This window comes from Stenella coeruleoalba (genome assembly GCF_951394435.1).
Source record: "Stenella coeruleoalba genome assembly, chromosome: 3".
In the NCBI taxonomy this organism is placed as follows: domain Eukaryota; kingdom Metazoa; phylum Chordata; class Mammalia; order Artiodactyla; family Delphinidae; genus Stenella; species Stenella coeruleoalba.
In genome coordinates this window covers 79036762-79062849 of record NC_137148.1, presented here as the reverse complement: position 1 = coordinate 79062849, position 26088 = coordinate 79036762, and the positions used below count along the sequence as shown (strand labels likewise).

Here is a 26088-nt window from a genome sequence, read left to right as displayed (position 1 = left end):
CCCTTTTAAGCAAATTCTATAGGTTTTCCATGATCATGAAATTATATTTTATTTCCGTAACTACCCAATTATCCTTTAACTATCTGCATAATTTGTTAAGAAAATCCTCAGGACTAGCAATATGCTGTGGACAATATGTTAGAACAGACATTGCAAGGGGATTTTCCTGCTGCAAAATGATTAGATAGTGCATAAAGTGTGTATGTATGTACATGAATGAGTGAATACTCACAGGGAGTATAATAATCTCATGCAGCGAACAAACAAACAAACAAAACAAAGACTATCTGAGGTCAGTTGCCAATATCAGCTCAGTGGGCCCCAAATTAGGTTTTGACCCCAAAACACAAAGTAGGAGTAGCTGAATATGAGACTTTAAGGCAACCTGAGAACAAGGGAACAAAAGTTGCCCAAGTTTGGTAACAATGCCTGGCTCCAGGCAGAAGCAAATGCAAATCCTGTCAAGAAGAAAACACTCTCAGTTTTTGCCAGCACATTATTCATATTATAGAATTAATCAAATATGAGCTCACAATTCAAAATCAATAGACATACAAGGAACCAAATCACCATGGAAGAGAGTCACTAAAACACTAAAAGTCACTAAGTCACTAAAAATAAACAACATATTTAGATTGCTTAAAAATTCAAAATCTGCAAGTATCAGACGCAAACTTTTAAATTCCTATGTTGGAAATATTTACCAAAATAAAAATGGGATAACAAAAACAGTAATCAATAAGAAGCTATAGAAATGTCCAGATATTTATATTTAGTAAATTTATGAGTTAGGGTTCTCTGGAAAAACAGAACCAGTAGGATCGATCTATCTATCTATCTATCTATCTATCTATCTATCTATGTATCTATCAATCCATACGCACATCTTATCTATCTATATCTAGATATCTACCTATCTAGATATATATCTATAAAGTAATATTGATATCTACCATTTTAAATAATTCAACATCTTTTCATGATTAAAAACACTCAGAAAGCTAGGAATCAACCAAACTTCCTTAACTTGATAAAGAGCATTTTATTGGTTTTCTGTGACTGCTGTAACATTACCACAATGTTAGTGACTTAAAACAATGAATTTGGATTATCTTATACTTCTAGCAATTCAGAAGTCCAAAATGGGTATTGCTGGGCTAAAATAAAGGCTGGACTCTAGAAGAGAATCCATTTTCTTGCCTGTTCTATTTTCTAGAGTCTGCCCACAATTCTTGGCTCATAGCCCCCTTCCATCTTTGAAGCCATCAATAGTCAGTTGAGTCCTTCTTCAGGTTGCATCATTCTGATACTAACTCTTTGCCTCCCTCTTTCACTTTAAAGGACTTTTGTGATTACATTGGACTCATTTGGATCACTCAGGATAACTCTTTCTTGTTATTAAGATCAATTGATTAGCGATGCTAATTCCATCTGAAACCCTAATTTCCCTTTGCCGTGTAACAGGTTATTCACAGGGTCCAGGGATTAGGGAGTGGACAGATTTGGGGTACATTATTGTGCTGACCACAAGCATATACAAAATCCCCACAGCAAACATCTCATTAACTGTCTAAGTTCTTTTCCTTTAACTCTCTCAAGTTAAGAGAGGTGCCCCTTCTCTGTGCTCCCTTAGCATTTCTATCGAGCACCTTTCCTACTTTAATGTGTAATTGCTGGTTTGTTTGCCTGTACTACTAGTCATGATACAGTTTTCAATAATGTATACCAGATCAGTGCCTAGTAAAGAAAAAGTCCTTATTAATAAGTACAAGTTATAGAAAGCAGCATCTCCAAATGATACATGACTTAAGAAAAGTATCAGGATGTGTCCCTTTCCTTCCTCCCCAGACCTGGTGCCTGTGTGTGCTCCTAAATACTAGAGGAAGGCTTAGTTTCCAGTAGTCACTGTACCATTCAGGCACACAAAACATATTCAGGTAGAAAATCCAGAGAAAACATTCTGCTATGGTGCTTTCTTTCTAAGAGCCCCATATACATGGCCTGAGAACAGATAGCAAGTTTAAAAGTTCTTCCTAGATCAAGATAAGAGAAAAAAAATAGGTTGAGAGATCCATTGTGATTAATAAAGAAAAACAGTACAGAAGTACAGGCATTTCATTATGCGTGAAATACTGTTTATACATAGGAGTTACTTCAGTAGCTTTCTTACTGAGCAATTGTGTGATTTTTTTTTTTTAAAGAGAACTAAGTGTTGGAAAAGACATTGTGCATTTAACAAAACTGGTTTGCATATGTAAGCCCAAATTTTGATCGCATGGATGGACATTGCAAGGAGATCAATTTGGAGAAATTTTTTAAAACACTAGCTGTTGTTAGAATGAAAGCTCACATTTTATATATTTTTAAGATTACTATTTTGTTATAGTTAATATATTAAATTGTATTCAGTGTATATGTAAGATATGTTGAAAGATCACAAAACAAAATCCCAAACCAACAAAACAGTTGCATCTGCCTCTGTTCCTTCCCCATTCCATATCTCTGTTATCTTCTTAATAACATGTTATTTTGATGTTTTCAAATAATAACCACATCAGTGGTTATTTTTTTTCCCCAATGTTTATGCCTTTTATTTCTTCTTCTTTTCTAACTGTTTTGACCAGTACACACAGTAAAATGCTTAATAGAAACCTGTCTTTTTTTTAGATTTTAAAAAGGCTGCTTCCAACATTTCATTGTTCAGAATAATGCTTGCTATAGATTTTTCATATTGTTTTATTAGATTAAGAAATTTTATATTTTACCAAGAATGTTTTGCTCAATAAAAAAATGTTGAATTATCAGATAATTTTGTCTATATCTATTTACAGTGATCACGCGATTTGTTCTTTTAATATATTATTGGATGGGTTATATATAGAGATTTTATTTTCTAGTTAAACAGCTTTTGCAATTCTTTGATAAACTTGATTTGGGCTTTCTTTATACTATTTTTTCTCTTAAAACCTTCCTTTCTCAATCCCTTACCTCAGGGAAGGTAGAATAAGATAGATCCGGACATTTCATTTGAAAGTTATTTGATGTTATAACATATGGTCTTAATATCAATGTTCCTCTTTTAAAAATGAGAACAAAAAACTATCAACCTAAAGAGTGTGTTGAAGAGCAAAGCCTCATAAGGCATTTAATTCATGTCCAGGCTTCATTTCCCATCCTGAGGATTCCTCAAGGCTCATCCTTAAATGCCTCCTGCAGCAGAAAATTTTTCTTGATCCTTCTAAATGAACCTTAACATTTTGCATGTTTCATTTTATTGTACTTATATTTTCACTAATATTATCATTTGTTTATTTATTTCCTTGCTAGAGTACATGCTCTGCTAATTGAAACCAGGGACTGTCTCATTTTTATACACATTGAATAACTGTTAGTAAGGTGTTATGGACTAAATTATGTCCCCCAAAATTCATACGTTGAAGCATGTAACCCCCCAGTACCCTCTAGGGTACTAAATAGAGCCACTTTCTAAAGTGACTCTATTTGGAGATAGGACTTTTAAAGAGGTAATTAAGTTAAAATGAGGATGTTAGGGTGGGCTAATCCGATAACTGGTGTCCCTATAAGAAGAGGAGACCAGGGCTTCCCTGGTGGCGCAGTGGTTGAGAGTCTGCCTGCCAACGCAGGGGACATGGGTTCGAGCCCCGGTCTGGGAGGATGCCACATGCCACGGGGCAACTGGGCCTGTGAGCCACAACTACTGAGCCTGCGCGTCTGGAGCCCGTGCTCCGCAACAAGAGAGGCCGCGATAGTGAGAGGCCCACGCACCGCGATGAAGAGTGGCCCACGCTTGCCGCAACTAGAGAAAGCCCTCGCACAGAAACAAAGACCCAACACAGCCATAAATAAATAAATAAATAAATAAAAATAAAAAGAAGGGGAGACCAGGACACACAAAGAGACACCAGGAATGTATATGCACAGAAGGACTATGAAGAGGCAGCCCGAGGGTGTCCATCTGAAAACTAAGGAGAAAGGCCTCAGAAGAAACCAACTCTGTCCTCACCTTGATCTTGAAATTCTAGCCTCCAGACTGTGAGAAAACAAAAACAAAAACAAACCAATTTCTGTTGCTTAAACCATCCAGTCTGTGGTATTTTGTAATGGCAGTTCTAGAAAACTATTACATAATGTATACAATAATTATTTTTATGTTTAATTGTGTCAAATGCTTCTATGAAAAAGGTGGCATGAATGTACCAACACCGTCCTCACCCTATTCTAAGCATATGCAAATATTTACTGACCACTTAAAATACTGGGGGCAGGTAGTATGGAGAATAGGGAGAGCAAATAAGATTCCTCCCCTTTATAAAGCTAAGGATTATTGATGTTGAGTGTTAGAACCTTTCTTCAAGGAGGTTTTATCTCTTTCAATAATTACTAATTAAGAATTTTTATATTTCTTAAACCGATATTTACTAGAGGGAAGATTAATAACCCCCCAAAATTGATATCTGAGTCTGACTTCCCAAATAAAGGAAATTAGGAATTAAAAAGTTTGAAAACTTCAAGGCCAAGTTAATGAAAAATCATTTTACATTTGTAGTAAGCATTTTCATCAGAGTAGGAACTATTGAGGAGTGTGTGTGTGTGTGTGTGTGTGTTTGTATGTGTTTTGGATGGGATACGCCAGTGGAATATAAAAGCATTATATGACACTGGATAACTCTTATTTTTGAGGAATTTACAATGTAATTTGAAAAGAAAAACAATAAAAATTAAAACTTTGCCTAGATTAAGTGGTTTGAGTAGAAAACCCTAAATATTTCGTCTCTTCTCAGAACATAGCACAAAACCATGTTTGTTCACATACCTAGAAAGAAAGCTCAGGGTTAAAGAGTGATCCAGAAAGACTTCCTTGTATGTACTTTGAGAGTCAGAACTTTGTCATATATTTTCTTTTGCTTAACATAGCATGGTTAATGGTAAATCCTCAACACATCCTGCTCAGGATGAATTATACCAAATTAGGGTGGAGAAATCCAATGCCTACTCTGATAATTTTGCTGTCTTGTCCCTTCCCACAGTGGAAGAGAATTACCCCACAGAAGAGATTTGCTAGATTGAAATAAATGGCAACACTATTTTTCAAAGCCATGTCATGAATGTATACTATAGGAAAAACTTGAGCTGTGAGGCTGATGATCCTTCTAGAGTAAATGTAAATAAAGCTCAAGTGGCTCTTAGGGCTTTGGCAAGTCCTGTTGAGCCCAGAGTTTCTCATGCTCTAATTCAAATTCCCAAATGTACTCAAGTGGGCGAAAGTTCCAAACGATGTTTGGTAGAGAAAGGTAAAGAGGAGGTGATAGAATGTTCTGATTAACTTAAATACTTAGTAAATTGACTTTTAAATTTAAATTGCTTAGATTAAGGTTCTATAAATTATTTTCTGATCCTAGAATGCTGATTCTGTCCTTTACCCACCCCTTTTTGATATTGTATGAATATAAAATGTCCTGTTGTTTGTGTGGCCCCAATAAACATAATACCCCCAACAAGCAGGTCATCACACTGCTTGTAAAACAAAGTTTCCCTTTTCCTTATTGTCTGAATTTCAATGACACCCAAATGAAGAATGTAAGTCTTGAAATCGATAAATATTTAACTTGAAATTTCCTTAGAGAATAGCAGCTCATTATAAAAAGAGGAATCATAACTCTTTTATGGGTAATACATTTGTTATTTTTTCTGTATTGCTACCTCAGCTTCCTACTCAGAGTTAACTTCAGTTCATCATTCTCATTTGTTTCATGAAGATCATAACTTTAATAAAATAAGTAAACGTCTAGAATCAACACTATTAGGACATTGGTTACTGATTTTATTGGAATGAATGGCTCTGGAGAATGGAGACATGCAATTATGTTGTTGTTGTCTAAAAAGTTTTGATGTAAGGAAGAAAACTACGTTATACTGAGTGGGTTTAGTTTATTACTACCAAAAAAAAAAAAAAAAACGAAAAGAGCTTTCGATTGAATGATTTGTGGGAATGAAAAACATGACTTTTCTCTTGAATCGTTTTTGTGCCTAGGAGTGTAGGTTGTTAGCATTTTTCCCTTTGCCTGCATAATTACCCTCAGTTCAGTCAAGGCTCCCACCAGGTCTACAGCTATACTCAGCAGAGCCTCTTCCTTGCATCAATCCTAAGTCCGTCCACGGTCAGGTGTGGAAATTAAACACACACTTTTAATTCATTCATGTGGCTACAAAGCATTACATGTTATGAATGTATGATTTAATTAATTCTTACTTTATTAATGGATACATCAATTATTTTTCTAATTCCACCTTGAAATAAGTAATAGCCTTGTCAATTCAGCTTTTACATTTTTGTAGAATAGATCTCTAAGTTTGTTTTCTGTGTTAAAGAGTATTGTATGTTTGTGAAACAATTTGAGATTTAGAGAAAAGTTGAAGTACAGAACAAAGAACCTAGAGTAAGTTGCTGAAATGATGTCCCTATATCCCCATATACTTTAGCTGTATTTCCTACAAACAAGGTCATTCTGCGACATAACCAAAATACAGCCACCAGCCTCAAGAAGCTAACAATCATTCACAGTGCTATCTAATCCTGATTCAAGTTTTGCCAGATGCCACAATAATGTTCTTTATAGCAAAAAGATTCAGTTCAGAATCATGTTCTAAATTTAGATACCATGTTTCTTTGGTCTTCAATTTTGAATAATTCCTAATTCATTTATTATTATTTGTGAAGACTTATGCATTGTCAACATTTCTGCATAAGCTCAGAAATATGGATGTTAACATTCAAAACACTTTTTTCCCCCAACAAAAGATTATAAAGTGATGTCTCTTTGTTATTTTATTTGCATTTTATTTACAGCTAATAAGGTTGAGCATGTTTTCTTAAGTTTTTGGTGATTTGCATTTTCTCTTATCTATTTTTCTACCATACTACTATTACTTTCATATTTTGTAGGTACTTAGAAAACAAGTGATATATTTTACAACAATTATTTTTCTCTAGACTTTGTTTATGCTATAATTGCATATATTTCAGTGGTCAAAACTATCAATCTTTCTTCTTGGATTTAGTGTCTTGCTAAGGACAACTAACTAGTCCAAAGTTTTACAAATATTCTGTTACATTTATTTTAACACTTTTATTATTTTTTAAATGTAGATTTCAATCTATCTAGGAATTATTTTTATATGGTATAAAACATAGTGTATAAGTTTTTGTTTATTTTAGATGAATAGCTAATTATGCCAGTATTGTTTATTAAAGAAAAGATATATTTCCTTCTAAATTAAGATGGCACTTCTATCATACATTATGTTTTCCATATCTAGTACATCTATTTCTGGACTCTAGTTTTATGTCATTCACCTATTTGCCAATATTGTGTTTACATTTTTATTATGGTAACTTTATAATAGGTTTTACTGATCTTGTATGGCAAGTTATCCTTTATGATTCTTTTTTTTTTCCTGAAATGATTTTGGTAATTTTACTCATTTAGTTTTCTGTTAATTTTAATTAACAGAAATTAATTTAAAAATATTATTAATAACAGTAATAGAAGCTCTCTATATAATAATCTATATATTATCTTTAAAATGTAAGATTACATTTTAAAGATATTGTCTATGTGTTCATTTTTTACTCTTGGCTTTGAATAGCATTTTATCTGATATTAATATGACTCACCTATTTTTTTCTATTACATATTTGCACAGAAATTTATTTTCCACTTTTCTTTCAACTTCATTTAAATATACTTGTATGTATCTAGTAGCTGGATTTTGTTTTATAAGCCAACCTATCATAAGGAAATTGCCATTAGCCATGTTAAACAGTATTGTTGGTTCTAATTAAAACCATCCCAATAATTCCAAATTTTACATCCAGATGGCAGGCAATTTAAATTATCATTATTATAATTATGTAAGATTAGATTTTATTCTCTTCCTGTTAATGTTGAAATTAGAAGTCAGGGTACCCGCAAAAAGTCAATGGGAGTGCCAGAAGGAGGCAGCTGATCTTTCTGTGTGATTTTGTCTACCAGCGGAATATTTGTCTACTTCTTGAGATCTCAGATTAAAACCCTTTCAATCTCCATCTTTCAAGTTTGTAAATATCAAGGTTTTTTTTATGGTGTTGGCTTTTGAGAATCCCCTTGTTATCTACTGTGGCTTATCCTTCTTATAGTCTTTTGTACCCCAGTGCCAATTCCTCATTCAAAATAGAGCTAACATTCAGAGCTCATTAAAGAGTAATAAAGGTTGAATTATTTCTGCTAAAGGGTATTAAGAAGACTTGATAATGGCATAATAACAAATACCATTGTGAAATTAATGCTCTGATTATTAGGTTTAATTGATGACAGACCTCATTCAGGAAAAGAAAATGTTTATTCCAGACCGCCTAGTTCAGATTAAATACATATTTTAGAACAGAAATAATGTCATCCTTTATGATTGTCTATACCATTACTCCTGGCTTCAGTAGAGAATACTCTTACAAAGAAATAGAAGTGCTCATGAACAAAGTAAGGTTTATGAGCTTCCTCAAGAGAAGGATTTTTAAAAATACTGATTACTTGTAGTAATTTTTTTAAAAATCTGCATGTAAAATGAAAGTTATCTCATTGTTCTTGGATTCACAAGAATTACGCACTTTGGAATAAAGATGGGTGAATATGAAAAGTTTCAGATTCCAATTGACATATATCTTGTATTTGGAAAGTAAAGGAAAGGATTAGGAAATGTTTCTAGTCCATTTGTTTCCTAAAGCAGCTCTTTCTTTAGTATCCTATGTAATCAGAAAAGTTCTCCCTATTGGACTTCCCTGGTGGTGCAGTGGTTAAGAATCCGCCTGCCAGTGCAGGGGACACGGGTTTGATCCCTAGTCCAGGAAAATCCCACATGCTGCGGAGCAAATAAGCCTGCGCTCTACAGCCCACCAGCCACAACTACTGAAGCCCGCGTGCCTAGAGCCCGTGCTCCACAACAAGAGAAGCCACCACAATGAGAAGCCCATGCACTGCAACAAAGAGCAGCCCCCGCTCACCACAGGTAGAGACAGCCCGCTCACAGCAATGAAGACCCAACACAGCCAAAAATAGATAAATAAATAAATTTATTAAAAAAAAAAAAGAAAAGTTCTCCCTATTAAATTCAAATGTATCATTATACTTTTGCTTTGTATCCTGGAAAAGATCAAGACTCCACAGAGTTTTCCTAACAAGACTGTTAGGACATCTGCCAGATCATCAGCACTTTGGAAGCAGTGGTCCCTGGCAGATAGGTCTAATTTGTACAGATTATCAGGGCTTAGCTCTGAACTGCATTCATCTGTAGGCTTTCTTCATTTCTACGATAAGTATTTAAGGCTATGGAACTTCTTTGCACTGCTTTAGCGGCATCCACAAGCTTTGACATTTCATCCACTTAAAAACATATAAAGTTCATTACTGCAATTCCAATAGTTATGGTTTTTCTACTTTCTATATATTATTTGGTTTCTAGCTTAACCAGCAAGTACCTCGAAAGAAGTGTCCAGAAACCTGGGCTGAAGTTAATGATATTTTCCTCTCTCCAGGGACTGTCAGGCCTTTAAATCCTGATTGTTCTAGCCCCTGTGATGCCTTTAAACAGCTTTTTCTTTTTTTTTTTTTTAATTGCCTTTCTATTTGCTCTTGATAGAAGACATCTTTCTGCTGTAAGCTATTCCATTATAAGTCAGAGGTGGAAGGCTTATTGGATACATTTCTAAAAACTCCTTCATTACTAAATTTAATACAAATACATAAAAATAAAACACATAAACACATATGCAGCTTAATTAATTACCATAATCTGAACACCCATTAACCTTCTCCTCTACCCCATGCAGGATAGATTTTTGTAGTCACTTGTTACATGAGCCTTCCATGTGCCCCCTTACAAATCCCCTCTCTCCCCTAAGACTAACCACTATGCTAACTTTTATGGTAAAAGTTTCTTTTCTTTATAATTTTATCATTAAATGTGCAGCCCTAAATATCATAATTTAGTTCACCCTCGCTCTTGTTTTCATTTTTCTCTTGTAATTTATTTGTTCAAGAAACTGGAGCATTTGTTATGTAGAGTTTCTCCTAGTCTGGACTTTGTTGATTGTGTTCACATGGTGTAGTTTAAAGTGTTCCTCTACATTTTGTGTAAATAGGTTTTAACTTAGAGGCTTATTTTTTGACAAGACTATTATAACGTCTGGTTGTCTGCTGTAATGTTAGCAAGAGCTGATGATCATCACTCAGATTATTAAGCCATTAGGAGTTGCAAAATGGTGATGTCCTAATATGACCATTTTTTCTTGATTTATTTGGTGGAATGCTTACCTGAAGAGAAATGTCACTTTATCTACTATTTTGTTACCTAGAGATGTATGTAGTTTGTATGGGAAAAACATGATAAATGCTTGATTCTCTGTTTTTATTTTATTCTCTGCTATTATTTTATTTTAGTTTTCAAAGAGTTATTTCCTACATTCAAGACAGGTTTTTTTGGTATCATTATGTACTCATGGATTTAAACATATTAAATGTGTTTTTATGCATTGCAGTTATTATTTTTACTAATGTTCACATTGTCTTATCTTGGCCATTGGAAACCTCTTCTACTTGACTCCTAAGTCCTTTTAACATCCTCCTAGTTTTTAATAGCTTCCTTGCCATCTGACATGAAAAATTGTTAAAGCCTTATCATGTACAATTTCTGTCTTAATCTTAGAAGCAGCCACAGATGACCACAGAAATACGCATGAATCTAGCTGAGACCAGAAGCACCATCCAGATGACCCATTGACTTGGGAGCAGAAATAAATAATTGTTGTTTTAAGCCACTGAGTTTGGGGTGGTTTGTTACACAGCCAATAGCTACTGACACAGAAGACAGACAAAAACATAGAAAACAAGAACTAAAAAGTAAAGCCACCTGGCAAATACATCTGGAAATATCAAATTTTATCTAATATGAAGTTTAAGAGAAGAAAATAGTGACAATAAAGAGGTAAAGATCATTTGATATCTAACAGGACACATTTGCCTAGGCTAAAACACATGTTTTCAAATGGAAAGGCTAATATCAATATAAGCTTCATCTAATGTAATAATAGAACCACAGATACAAAGAGAAAATTCTGTAAGATTTCAGGGAGAAAAAAGAGGTTAGCTGTCTAGGAATAAGTATGAAAGTGGCATCAGACATCTCATCAGCAGCATCAGCTATTACAGCAAACTTTTAAATTTGGGGTGTGTGTCTGTCTGTGTGTGTGTGTGTGTGTGTGTGTGTGAAAGAAAGGGGGAGAGAGGGAGAAAGAAAGAGAGAGAGAGAGAGAAAAGTTGAATGCTAAGAATGTTAAAGTGGTAGGTCTTTAACTCCTTGCTGAGGCACATAGAGAAGAGTTGCCAGTAACCTCCCAGCTTTAGAGGCTGGGATAACTCTATTTGGCCTATTTGGTTTCATCTTGGTCTCTTGGGAGCCAAGAAGAACCAGCATATCACAGGAAGCTGGCGATCTTCTCTCAGGAATCAGAGTTCTCTGAAGTCCTCACCCCAGAATTTGACATTAATCTGAAACTTACTTTGGGGTTCTTTTGTGTATGTCAGAGAAATCCTCATATCAGTTTTCTCTACCAAGACCCTAACCAAGCCCCTGGCCTCACTGGCACCCAGTTGCATATATACCCAAGAAGCTCTTTAACTCAGAAAAGTCAGGTATATTGAAGTTAATACTAGAAAAGAAGAGGAATACAATATGGAGTCATGTTCCAAACTGCTTCACAGAAACATGATAACAAGGGGAAATTTTTAATAAAGGTTAGGTTTTTGTTTATTTTGTTTTTAAATTTATTTGTTCTTGTTTCTCAATCTAGAAAGTTGTATTAAGTATAAATAATAGTACCTTATCTCTAGCCACTGCAGATGGTCTGTGAGACTCCCTGTCAGGACTTGGTCATCCTGATATCTCTCTTCATATTAACAGAGGACTCCATAGGACAATACACACAAGTAGCTGGCCTTGATCAGTTATGCCCTGTCCTTTAGGTTAGAACTCAGAAGGTGTGCCGGCCCTATGTCCTTTTCTAGCCCAAAAACAACAAATGTTTTCTGCCCTCCTTGAAACATGATCCTCTCTTGGATTCCACTTATTTCTGGTTTTACTTCTATTCTTATATCTGCTTCTTCTTATCTCCTTTCCTGGCTCTATTCAAATACTACCTGCTTGTGCTTCTTAGCAATAGGGCCTAGGACTCTGCTCTTCTCTCACTTAGATTCACAGGTAATCTCAACATCTACATGTCAAAAAAAATGAATTTTAATTGTTTCCTCAGAAAACTCTTCCTTTTGTGTCATACCCATATCGGCAAAGTATATCACATCCATCCAGTTTATTACTCAGGCCAGAAACTAGCATTATTCCCTATCCTTCACATCCCAAATATAATCCCATAACAAATCCTTTCATTTCTATATTCCTTTGTTCTCAGTTACTGCTACCCATTTAGTTTAGCCCATCATAATATTTTGCTAGGATTACTGCAGCACTATCAAACTGGTCTTCCTTTACCCCATTCTTCATGCATCCATAAAAGTTATCTTAACATATATAAGATCACCTCATATCTCCTTTTCTTACATTTCAATGACTTCCCATGTATTAATTAATAAAATTTAAATTTCTTACCATGGTCTACAAATTCTTACATGATCTGGCCCTTACTATGTCTCCAAACTTTCTACTTCTCCTTGGCTCACTTGGTTACATGTCACCCACACTAATCATCTTCAGGTTCTTTAAATATACCAAACTTATAACTGCTGCAAGTTCTTTAAACATGTTTCCTCTATCTGCATGACATTCCTTCTCTTTCTTTGTATGTCTGACTTTTTATTTTCCTTGTAAGAAATCATTCTAATTTTCCATCCCTGTAAGTAATTCAGTGCCCTGTTTTTCTCTTCTATGGTAATTATGAGACACTTCTTTGTGCTTTTGTTTTCTTACCTGCAAAAATAGCAGATATAAATATTATTTAATAACATTAACTACTTCAAGGGCTAATGTGAAGATGAATGAAAAAGTGTAAAACGTTTAAAACATGGGTCAGCAAACATTTTCTGTAAAAAGCCAGAGATAATTAATACTTCAGGCTTTGCAAGTCGTATAAAAGCTATTGCTCATATTTCTTCTTTTTTTCCTTTCCTTGCTTTTTAAAACAATGCTCCAAAAATTTAAACTCAGTCTTTGCTTACTGGCTATGTGAAAACAGGATGCTGACTGGATTTAGCCATGGGCAGCAGAGCAACAAGCCCCGAAACAGTGTCAGGTAGATAATAAGTGCTCAATGAATGTTAGTCATTGTTATAAATTGTATAGTACAATATGTTATTTGTTGTCTATAAAAACAAATCCCCCATTAAAAGTTAGGCCTCATGAAGCAAAGGGTAGTATCTGTGTTCACCATTTTCTTATTACAGTGTTTGACATATACAGGTACGCAAATATATTTGTAATATGGCTATCAAATCAGTGAGAATATGACAGATTATTCAGTGAAAACAAGACACATATGGTATTGGTATTGGGATGATTAATTAGTTCTTTGGGGGGAAAAACAGAAAATACTGATTGAGACCACTCCTTATTGAAAAAAAAAATCCAGCTCAATCCATGGATTAAAGTGAAAAATAAAACTATAAAAGTACTGGAAGAAAACTAGGTTAAAAAAAAAACTCTTGTGGTAAAACTGTCAATATTTCAGGTGACATGATACTCTATATAGAGAATCCTAAAGTCTTCACACATTACTAAAACTAATAAATGAATTCAGTAAGGTAGCATGATACAAGATTAATATAAGGAATCTGTTGTGTTTCTATACACTAATAATGAAATATCAGAAAGAGAAAGCAAAAAAAAAAATCTCATTTAAAATCATATCCAAAAAAAAAAAAATACCTAGGAATAAAATTAACCAAGGAGGTGAAAGACTTATACACCCAACACTATAAAACATTGATCAAAGAAACTGAAGAGGATTCAAAGAAATGGAAAGATATGCCATGTTCTTGGATTAGAAGAATTAATATTGTTAAAATGGCCATAGTACTCAAAGCAATCTACAGATTTAGTGCAATCCCTATTAAAATAACCATGATATTTTTCACAGAAATAGAACAAATAATTCTAAAATTTATATGGAACTACAAAAGACCTAGAATTACCAAAGCAATCCTGAGAAAAAAAGAACAAAGCTGGAGGTATAACCCTTCCAGATTTGAGACTGTATGACAAAGCTACAGCAATCAAAACAGCATAGTATTAACACAAAAACAGACATATAGATCAATGGAACAGAATAGAAACCCGGAAATAAATCCATACACCTATGGTCAATTAATCTACAACAAAAGAGGCAAAAATATGCAATGAAGAAAAGACAGTGTCTTCAAGTGGTGTTGGGAAAGCTTGACAGTTACATGTAAAACAATGAAATTAGAACATTTCCTTACACCATATGTAAAAATAAACTCAAAATGGTTTAAAGACCTAAATGTAAGACATAACACCATAAAACTCCTAGAAGGGAACATAGGCAAAACATTCTTTGACATAAATCATAGCAATATTTTCTTAGTCTCCCATGGCAAAAGATATAAAAGCAAAAATAAACAAATGAGACCTAATCAAACTTAAAAGCATTTGCACAGCAAAGGAAACCAGTGACAAAATGAAAAAAGAAGTATGGAATGGGAGTAAATATTTGCAAATGATGTTGCCAACAAGGGGTCAATATCCAAAATATACAAACAGCTCATACAACTCACAATTAAAAATAACAAACGACTCAATCAAAAGAAGGGCATAAGACCTAAATAGACATTTTTCTAAAGAAGACATACAGATGGCTAACAGGCACGTGAAATGATGCTCAACAACACTGATTATTAGAGAAATGCAAATCAAAACCACATTGAGGTTTCACTTCATACCTGTCAGAATGACTATCATCAAAAAGTCTATAAATAATAAATGCTAGAGAGGGTATCAAGAAAAGGGAACCCTTGTACACTGTTGATGGGAATGTAAGCTGGTGCAGTCACTATGGAAAACAGTATGGAGGTTTCTTAAAAACTAAAAATAGACTTACCACATGATCCAGCAATTCCACTCCTGGTTATATATCTGGAAAAAACAAAAACACTAATTTAAAAAGATATATGTACCCCAATGTTCATAGCGGCACTATTTACAATAGCCAAGACAAGGAAGCAAACTGCATATCCATCAACAGATGATTGGCTTAAGAAAATGTGAGAGATATATATATATATATAATTGGATATTATATACACACACATAATATATATAATATTATATATATATATTATATATGTACATATATACACAAAATTGGATATTACTCAGCCATGAAAAGGAATAAAATACTGCCAATAAATTACTGCCTCAGAATATTATATTTAGTGAAATAAGTCAGGCAGAGAAAAACAAATACTATAGGATATCACATATATGAGATCTAAAAAATTATACATATGAATCTATATACAAAACAGAAACAGACTCACAGACATAGAGAACAAACTTATGATTTCCAAAGTGGGGGAAGGACAAATGAGTATGGAATTAACAGATACAAACCACTCTATGTAAAATAGACAGCAACAAGGATTTACTGTATAGCACAGGAAATTATACCCAATAACTTGTAATAACCTATAATAGAATATAATCTGTAAACCCCAAATCACTATGTTATACACATGAAACTAATACAATATCATAAATCCACTGTACTTCATGATTTTAAAAAAAACCTCTTGTAATAATGAGTGTGTTCAAAGAATATACCATACTCGAAATTCATAAAGGAAAATCTAACAAGACTTCTGCATGATAGAAACAATAGTTAATTCAAGTGCCAAATGACAAACCACAGAATAAATTGTATTATCAAATGTCTAATATTGTGGAGTCAGGTTACATGTTGGTGAGTGTATGGAGAAAGAGGTTCTTTCATGAAAACAGTAGGATTTTAAATTGAGCAGCCTCTTCAGTCACCTATTACTAATAGCTGCCAAATTTAAGCATAGTCTTTAAAACAGAAATTCTACATAGGATTATACTCTAGCAATTTATACGTAGAAAAGTTTGGCAAGGTAAGTGCAAGAATGTTCACTATAATATTGTTTATTAAAGCGAAAAGCAGGTCCCGTCTGTAGGGACCCTCTGTGGATAAATATACTGTGATAACTCCATACAGTCTATGGAGTTATGAAATGTTACACAACCATTACAAAGAATGAAGAGAATGTAGATGCACTGATAGAGAATGATAAAGAGTTAAGTTTAAAAAAAGCAGTCGGTAGCATGGTATATACAGACTGTTCTCAATTTGCAAATGTTATACATGATTTTATGAGCTTTGAAATGGTCATTGGCTCTGGGGAAAGAGGACTGAAGGAGCCACTGGTGTAAGAAGGAGACTAACATTAACATTTGCATAGTTTAATCTTTTTTACCATGTTCATGTATTACTTTTTCAAATAAAAATACAAAAACATTTAAAGAAAGCAGTATTTTTCCTAAAGAATATTTATAGATTGGAAGAACAGACTAAGCATTTAAAAAATTCTGGTGTAACTGGTTCTTATAAAAACTTTCCTGATTGTTGAATAATTTGGAATTCTCAGCATAATTCTTCCTATTCCGACACTTGCTAATTTGCTATTTCCTAAGGGTTTCTAGCAGATGATTTCTTTCCAGAAGTTTCTGTTTTTCTTTCTCTATATTTGTCTTTAAGTAACTCTTTATCTCTGTAATTTGATTCTCATCAATATTCAAAGTATATTATCATTTAAAAGTTTAGTGAGAATACAGTAAATGAAACTAATGTAGAAACAACTTGGATTTGAGTTTCTCTTATTTTACCAATTTAGTTACTCAATTATCTCTTCATTGCTCTCAAATTACGTGAAATTTGGCAAATGCTGTGCAGAATCTTAGTTTCATGTAATAAATACAAAGTAGGTTTTTCCTTTTACTCTAGTTAACCTAAAATTGAAAAGGAGCTTTATAAAGTAAAATTTGAGCCAAGTAACTTTAATTTGTCTTTCCTCTACAAAATTCATGGTCAAGAGGGACTTTCTTCCACTGTTATAAACTGAGCTGACTTGACCAAAATCACAACTAACTGCTGAACAACCACTGACAAAAAAAAAAATGCTAGAATCTATCAAAAAAGATACTCTACATCCAAAGACAGAGAAGAAGCCACAATGAGACAGTAGGATGGATGCAATCACAATAAAATCAAATCCCATATATGCCATGTAGGCAAACCACAAACTGGAAAATAATTATACCATAGAAGTTCTCCCACAGGAGTGAAAGTTCTGAGCCCCACATCAGGCTCTCCAGCCTGGGGGGTCAGACAGTGGGAGAAGGAGCCCTCAGAGGTACCAGTCCCTCTCACCAGAAAGCATGCATAGGCTTCTTAGACACCTTATCCACGTGCGGGCAGACAGCAAAATCAAGAAAAGCTACAACCCTGCAGACTGCAGAATGGAAAGCACAATCACAGAAAGTTTAAAAAAATAATATGGCATAGGAATATGTCCCAGATGAAGGAACAAGATAAAACCCCAATAGAACAACTAAGCAAAGTGGAGATAGGAAATCTAACTGAAAATGAATTCAAAGTAATGATAGTAAAGATGATCCAAAATCTCGGAAAAAGAATGGAGGCACAGATCGAGAAAATACAAGAACTGTTAAACATAGACCTAGAAGAAATAAAGAACAAACAGAGATGAACAATACAAAAACAAAAATGAAAAATACCCTAAAAGGAATCAAGAGCAGAATAACTGAGGCAGAATAATGGATAATTGAACTGAAAGGCAGAATGGTGAAAATCAGTGCTGTGGAACAGAACAAAGAGAAAAGAATGAAAAGAAATGAGGACAGTCTAAGAGACCTCTGTGACAACATTAAACACACCAACATTCGCATTACAGGGGTTCCAGAGGAGAAGAGAGAGAGAAAGAACCTGAGAAAATACTTGAAGAGATAATAGTTGAAAACTTCCCTAACATGGGAAAGGAAACATTCACCCAAGTCCAGGAAGCACAGAGAGTCCCAGGCAGGATAAACCCAAAGTGGAACACTCTGAGAGACATAGTAATCAAGTTGACAAAAATTAAAGACAGAGAAAAGATATTAAAAGCAACAAGGGAAAAGCAATAAATAATGTACAAAGGAATTCCCATAAGATTATCAGCTAATTTCTCAGCAACTACTCTGCAGGCCAGAAGGGAGTGGCATAATATATTTAAAGTGATGAAAGGGAAGAACCTAAGAATACTCTATCCAGCAAGACTCTAATTCAAATTTGGCAGAGAAATCAAAAGCTTTAGAGACAAGCAAAAGCTAAGAGAATTCAGCACCACCAGACCAGCTGTGCAACAAATGCTAAAGGAATTTCCCTAGGCAGAAAAGAAAAGGCCACTACTAGAAACAAGAAACTTATGAATGGAAAAGCTCAGTAGTAAAGGCAAACACACAATAATGGCAGGGAATCATCTGTACACAAATATGATATCAAAACCACCAATTATGAGAAGAGGAGAGCACAAATGCAGGATATTGGAAATGCATTTGAAATCAAAAGACCAGCAACTTGGGACTTCCCTGGTGGCACAGTGGCTGGGAGCCTGCCTGCCAATGCAGGGAACATGGGTTCGATCCCTGGTCCGGGAGGATCCCACATGCCACAGAGCAACTAAGCCCATGTGCCACAACTGCTGGGCCTGTGCTCTAGAGTCCTTTAGCTACAACTGCTGAGACCATGTGCCAAAACTACTGAGGCCCGGGCACCTAGAGCCTGTGCTCCACAACAAGGGAAGTCACCGCAAGGAGAAGCCCGCACACTGTAAAAACGAGTCGCCCCTGCTTGCCGCGACTAGGGAAAACCCACACGCAACAACAAAGACCCAGTGCAGACAAAATAAATAAATAAATGAATAATAAAATAAAATTTAAAAAAAGACCAGCAACTTAAAACAATCTTGTTTATATACAAGCTGCTATATCAAAACCTCATGGTGACCACAAACTAAAAATCTACAATAGATACACAGATAAAAAAGAAAAAGCAACCCAAACACAATGCTAAAGTTAGTCATTAAATCACAAGAGAAGAGAACAAAAGAGGAAGGAAAGAAAAGAAACCTACCAAAACAAACTGAAAAAACTTAACAAAATGGCAATAAGAACATACATATTGATAATTACCTTAAACGTAAGCAGATTAAATGCTCCAACCAAAAGACACAGACTGGCTGAATGAATACAAAAACAAGATCCATATATATGCTGTCTACAAGAGACCCACTTCAGACCTAGGGACACATACAGACTGAAAGTGAGGGGATGGAAAAAGTTATTCCATGCAAATGGAAGTCAAAAGAAGGCTGGAGTAGCATTACTCATATCAGACAAAATAGACTTTAAAATAAAGACCATTACAAGAGACAAAGAAGGACAGTACATAATGATCAAGGGATCAATTCAAGAAGATATAACAATTGTAAATACATATGCACCCAACATAGGAACACCACAATATATAAGGCAAATACTAACAGCCATGAAAGGAGAAATTGAGAGTAATAATAATAGTGGGGGACTTTAACACCCCACTTTCATCAATGGACAGATCATCCAAACAGAAAATCAATAAAGAAACACAGGCCTTAAATGACACATTAGACCAGATGGACTTAATTGATATTTATAGAACATTCCATCCAAGACCTGCAGAAAATGCATTCTTCTCAAGTGCACATGGAACGTTCTCCAGGATTGATCACATGCTGTGCCACAAAGTGAGCCTCGGGAAATTTAAGAAAATTGAAAACATATCGAGCATCTTTTCTGACCACAAAGTTATGAGATTAGAAATCAACCAGAAGAAAAAAAAAAACTGTAAAAAACACAAACATGTGGAGGTTAAACAATATGTTACTAAACAACCAAAGGATCACTGAAGAAATCAAAGAGGAAATCAAAAAATACCTAGAGACAAATGAAAACAAAAGCACAATGATCCAAAACCTATGGGATGCAGCAAAAGCAGTTCTAAGAGGGAAGTTTATAGCAATACAATCTTACCTCAGGAAACAAGCAAAATTTCAAATAAACAACCTAACCTTACACCTAAAGCAACTAGGGAAAGAAGAACAAGCAAAACTCAAAAAGTTAGTAGAAGGAAAGAAATCATAAACATCAGAGCAGAAATAAATAGAGATGAAGACAACAACAAAAAAATCAATGAAACTAGAGCTGGTTATTTGAAAAGGTAAATAAAATTGATAAACCTTTAGCCAGACTCATCAAGAAAAAGATGAAGAGGTCGTTAATTAATAAAATTAGAAATGAAAAAGGAGAAGTTACAATGGGCACCACAGAAATACAAAGGATCACAAAATATTATCATGAGGAACTATATGCCAATAAAATGGACAACCTTGAAGAAACGGACTAATTCTTAGAAAGGTACAATCTCCCAAGACTGAATCAGGAAGAAATAGAAAATATGAGCTGAACAATCACAAGTACTGAAATTGAAACTGGGATTAAAAAAACTCCCAAAAAACAAAAGTCCAGGACCAGATGGCTTCACAGGCGAATTCTATCAAACTTTTAGAGAAGAGTTAACAGCTATCCTTCCCAAACTCTTCCAAAAAAATTGCAGGGGAAGTAATACTTCCAAATGCATTCTGAGGCCACCATCACCCTGATACCAAAACCAGACAAAGATACCACAAAAAAAGAAAATTAGAGGCCAATATCACTGATGAATATAGACACAAAAATCCTCAACAGAATACTAACAAACAGAATCCAACAACACATTAAAAGGATCATACACATGATCAAGTGGGATTTATCCCAAGGACACAATGATTTTTCAATATCTGCAAATCAATCACTGTGATACAACACATCAACAAACTGGAGAATAAAAACCATATGATCATCTCATTAGATGCAGAAAAACCTTTTGACAAAATTCAAGATCCATTTATGATAAAAACTCTCAAGAAAGTGGGCATAGAGGGAACCTACCTCAACATAATAAAGGCCATATATGACAGACCTATAGCTAACATCATATTGAATGGTGAAAAGCTGAAAACATTTCCTTTAAGATCAGGAACAAGACAAGGATGTCCACGCTTGGCACTTTTATTCAGCATAGTTTTGGAAGTCCAAGCCATAGCAATCAGAGAAGAAATAGAAATAAGGAAATCCAAATTGGAAAAGAATAAGTAAAACTGTCACTGTTTGCAGATGACATGATAATATACATAGAAAATTCTAAAGATGTTACCAGAAAACTAAAGCTCATCAATGAATTTGGTAATGTTGCAGAATACACAGAAATCTGTTGCATTTCTGTACACTAACAATGAAAGATCAGAAAGAGAAATTAAAGAAACAACTCCATTTACCATCACAACAAAAAGAATAAAATACCCAGGAATAAACCTACCTAAGGAGGAAAAAGACCTGTATTCTGAAAACTATAAGACACTGATGAAGGAAATTGAAGATGACACAAGCAGATGGAAAGATATACCATATGCTTGGATTGGAAGAATCAATGTTGTAAGAAAGACTATACTACCCTAGGAAATCTACAGATTCAGTGCAATCTCTATCAAATTACCAATGGTATTTTTCACAGAACTGGAACAAAAATATCTTAAAATTTTTATGGTGACATAAAAGACCCTGAATAGCCAAAGGAATCTTGAGGAAGAAAAATGGAGCTGGAAGGGTCAGGCTACCTGATTTCAGACTATACTACAAAGCCACAGTCATCAAAACATTATGGTACTAGCACAGAAACAGAAATAAAAATCAATGGAATAGGACAGAAAGCCTGGGCTTTCTATCCTAGGCATATATCCCAAGAAAAACAGGGTTTGAAAGGATACATGCACCCCAATGTTCATTGCTGCACTGTTTACAATAGCCAAGACGTGGAAGCAACCAAAATGTCTATTGACAGATGAATGGATAAAGAAGATGTGGTACATATACACAATGGAATATTACTCAGCCATAAAAAGAGTGAGATAATGCCATTTGCAGCAACATGAATGGACCTAGAGAGTATCATACTAAGTGAAGTAAGTCAGACAGAGAAAGACAAATATCATGATATAGCTTATATGTAGAATCTAAAAAAGTGATACAAATGAACATTTACAGAACAGAAAGAGACTCACAGACAGAAAACAAACTTAAGGTTACCAAAGGAGAAAGGGAGGTGGGGAGAGGGATAAATTAGGAGGTTGGGATTAACATATATACACTACTATATATAAAATAGATAACCTACAAGGACCTACTGTATAGCACAAGGAACTCTCCTCTATATTCTGCAATAAACTAAATGGGAAAAGAATTTGAAAAGGAACAGATACATGTATATGTAAAACTGAATCACTCTCCTGTACACCCGAAACTAACACAACATTCTTAATCAACTATACTCCAATATAAAATAAAAGTTAAAAAGAAAAAAAATAAACCAAAGTGACTTTCTTTCTTTTGCAAATTAGACTTATCAAATCTTCACAAAATCCTTTTTTCTATTCAAGATGATAAGTATTTATTGAGTAGATAATTTACGCAAGAAATGATCAAAGATTATGACGGTAACATAAAAGATGAATAGAGCATATCTCTCCCTAATAATTTTTAATGCTTTTGAGATTAAAAGTTAAAGTAATCAAATAGCAAAAAATTACTGGCATAGTATTCTGGTAGATATCATACATCTCCATGGCATTAATGATTTTACAGATGGAAAAATGAAACTAGAGTGACGTAAATAACTTGACCCAAAGTATTCAGCTATTATGTCGCTAAATTTGGATACAAATTCATCTGACGTGTCTCCAGACAAATCCAAAGTTTCCACAGCCCACATGCTAGCCATTCATTCTGTATTTCCAAAACAACTGATAGACTGTTTTGAGCATTTACTATGCAATGGGCAATATTTTAAGCATTTTGATATATTAATTCATTTAATCCTAGCAATGATCCTATGAGGTTATTACTCTCGTGGCCATTTCACAGATTAAGAAAACAAGGTGCTCAAGAAGAACCCAGTGATTTGGATGTGTCTGGTTAGGGAGTTCTGGAATGACATTCTCAAGAAATTAGCACGTGGAAGATTATGGGGTAAGATTTGAGCAGGATTTGGCAGGTATACAAGAGAGACAGCGAGAGCACTAAGGTGTATGGAAGAAAGAGACACAACAGAACTATTCAGGAAGAAACTAAACAAGCTAAGCATGACTGGATATGCAAAGACAGAATTTATGGGATACCAATGGCAATTCTGTAGTTTGGGGCCTAGATGTCAGAGAGTTCTATAGGTAATGAATTTATGTGTTTTGGAAGAAGAGCTCATTTTGCAAATGCATTGGCACACTCTAGTAAATAGCATGTATCACCATGGCTTTAAATATCACCTATATGCTTTCCTTTGCATCTTTATTCCTTCTCCTTTCCCTGAGCACCATCCTGCTTTTACATTGCCTTCTGGATACTTCCATTTGAATCACTGCAGGTAACTCAGGATGGCATTTCTAAAACACATACAGTTATCTTTTTCCAAAATGTTTTTTCCGTCTTGATTAAAGGGGTAATCATTCACCTGGTTACCCAAACTAGAAAATATAGTTTTTAAAAAAAATTCCACCCTGATCCTCTCCCTCAATGCCTAATTTATTTACAAAATTCTACGAATTTTACTCACTATATCTTTCTTGAGTCCATCTACTCCTCTCCATAACTTCTGCCATTGCTTTAGGGTACACCCCTATCTGCTCTACTGCTTGACCAGAGAACAGCCTTCTTTCTATTCTCCAGCTTATACTCATTCTTCGAATGCCAATTCAAATGTCATTTTTCCTGTGACAATGTCACTAATCTTCCCAGATGGAGTCAGTCACTTCTTTCTCTGTGCTGTTATAATTTATATGTTTTGAGTAAGTGTTTTGTTTATGTGTCTATTTGTTCCATTAGACAATGTGTTCCTCAGAAAGAGAAACAATGTGTTAGTCATTTTCCCCAAAGTATACCCATAGTGTTGCCGTAGTGTTTGACACATGGTAAGGACTCAACAATGTTGAATGAATAAATAAATGATGGAATGAAAGAGAAGCACATTAGTTAGTTGCATGCATAGTTGTAGAGCTTGCAGTCTATACCTTAAAAATATATCTAGAATCCAACCATTCCTCAACATCTACACTGCTTAGTCACTAACATTTCTTGACCAGTTCACGGAGTAGCCACCCAATTACTCCTACTGCTTCTCAACCCTTCCCCCTGCAGTCTATTCTTACTGCAGTCACCAAAGTGATCCTAATAAGACTTAAGTCAGATCGTGTTACTTTTCAAAGCAAACCCTCTAAATGGCTTCACTTCACACAGGTTAAAAATGATAGTCCTTACAAAGGCCCACAAGGATTGACTCAATCTGGCACACTGTTACCTCATCTCTGACAGGCCTGGAAGGCTCCTTGGGGGCTTCACTTCCTGTTTGCTCTGCCTGGATTCACAACCCCAGCTATCCACATAGTCTGTTCCTTCTCACCCCCTTTGGCTCCTGACTTAAACATCATATTTTCCCCTTTTTTCCCTCATAGACTATATCCTTACCTACATTATATCTATCTAATCTATATCTATAATTTAAATATAATTTCATATAATGTTAAACATGTGAATACAATAATCTTAAAATGTAATTTTACTATAATATTAAATGATTATTGATAAAATGTTAAATGGTTATTTATAAAGTTGAGCAGTTATTTATAAGGTCAGATGTTTGTTAATTGTCTATGCCTCCACTAGACTATAATGTGGAAAGAGAATTTTTATTGTTTTGTTTAAACCTAAGAGATTGCCTGGCAGAGACAGCCTGAGGTTGGAACATGTAAATGTACATCTGTGCTGCAGGTGTGGGTGACAGCAGTGGCAAGGGTATTGGAAATCAGCTTACTTTGAATATATCTGTGTTGCAATCTCACCACTTAGCTGTGCAGGAAATGCACCCTTAGGACATAGGAAAAGCAATGTATTTCCTCAAGTCCCAGGGAAGGATGGTTCTATACAGCAGCTACTTTTGACCTGGCCACCCTAAACACCATGCATAAACTTCTGAAATAGCTTTTTATGTGTGCCTGCCTTTATGTGCAGGGACAATGTGTATGATTTTGCAGATTGTTCACTACATTAGGGCACCTGGTAATTGGGGACTGAAATCCAGTTTGTTCCAGTAGATATTGCAACTAGTTAAGGCCATTAAATAAACATTGGTAAGGAGGACTCAGTCATATCACTTGTTTATGACAGAATACCCAGAATAACAGAATTAAATACTAAAAACTATGCGAGAGTTAAGTATAGTGGCTGCTCATAAAATTAACTTATAAAAGTCAATGGATTTTTAATATGCCCACAACATTTAATTACAAAATACAATATAAAAAATTACAAGCACAATAGCAACAACAAATACCACACCTAAGAACATGCATAACCAAATCATTAAAAGATACCTGAAGAAAATGTTTAAAATAACTGAGGAACATAAAAGTAGACTTAAATAAATGGAGCAATATTCTTTGTCCTCATGAGGAAAGACTCGCTGTATAAATTCAATTTAATCATCGGGTCATCTGGGGATAAAGAGAAGTATGATGGAGTAGGAGTGGGTGGTGGTAGAACCAATGTTTCTAATCAACATTTGGCATTATAGCCATAAGAGGGTAGCCATAAAAATACTTTTAAAAGAAGCCTAATAAACTAGAATTTGGAATAGAAAATATTTGTATAAAATCTTAAGCAACAGAAATTAAGATATTGATGCAACTGTACAAGAATTAGCACCAAATCAATGGATCAGAATAGATATTAGAAACATAAAATACATAAAAAGTT

The 26088-nt window shown here is 34.6% G+C and overlaps 1 protein-coding gene across 1 annotated transcript in view; it reads right to left on the bottom strand.

The window, feature by feature from the left end:
* The window catches only part of LOC307184113 (uncharacterized protein), an 838058-nt gene that overhangs the window by 435217 nt on the left and 376753 nt on the right, over positions 1 to 26088 (bottom strand). Inside the window, exon 4 of the mRNA XM_079917377.1 lies at positions 15179 to 15213. The gene's annotated coding sequence lies outside the window, so the exon portion shown is untranslated. The remainder of the gene's footprint in view (positions 1 to 15178; positions 15214 to 26088) is intronic.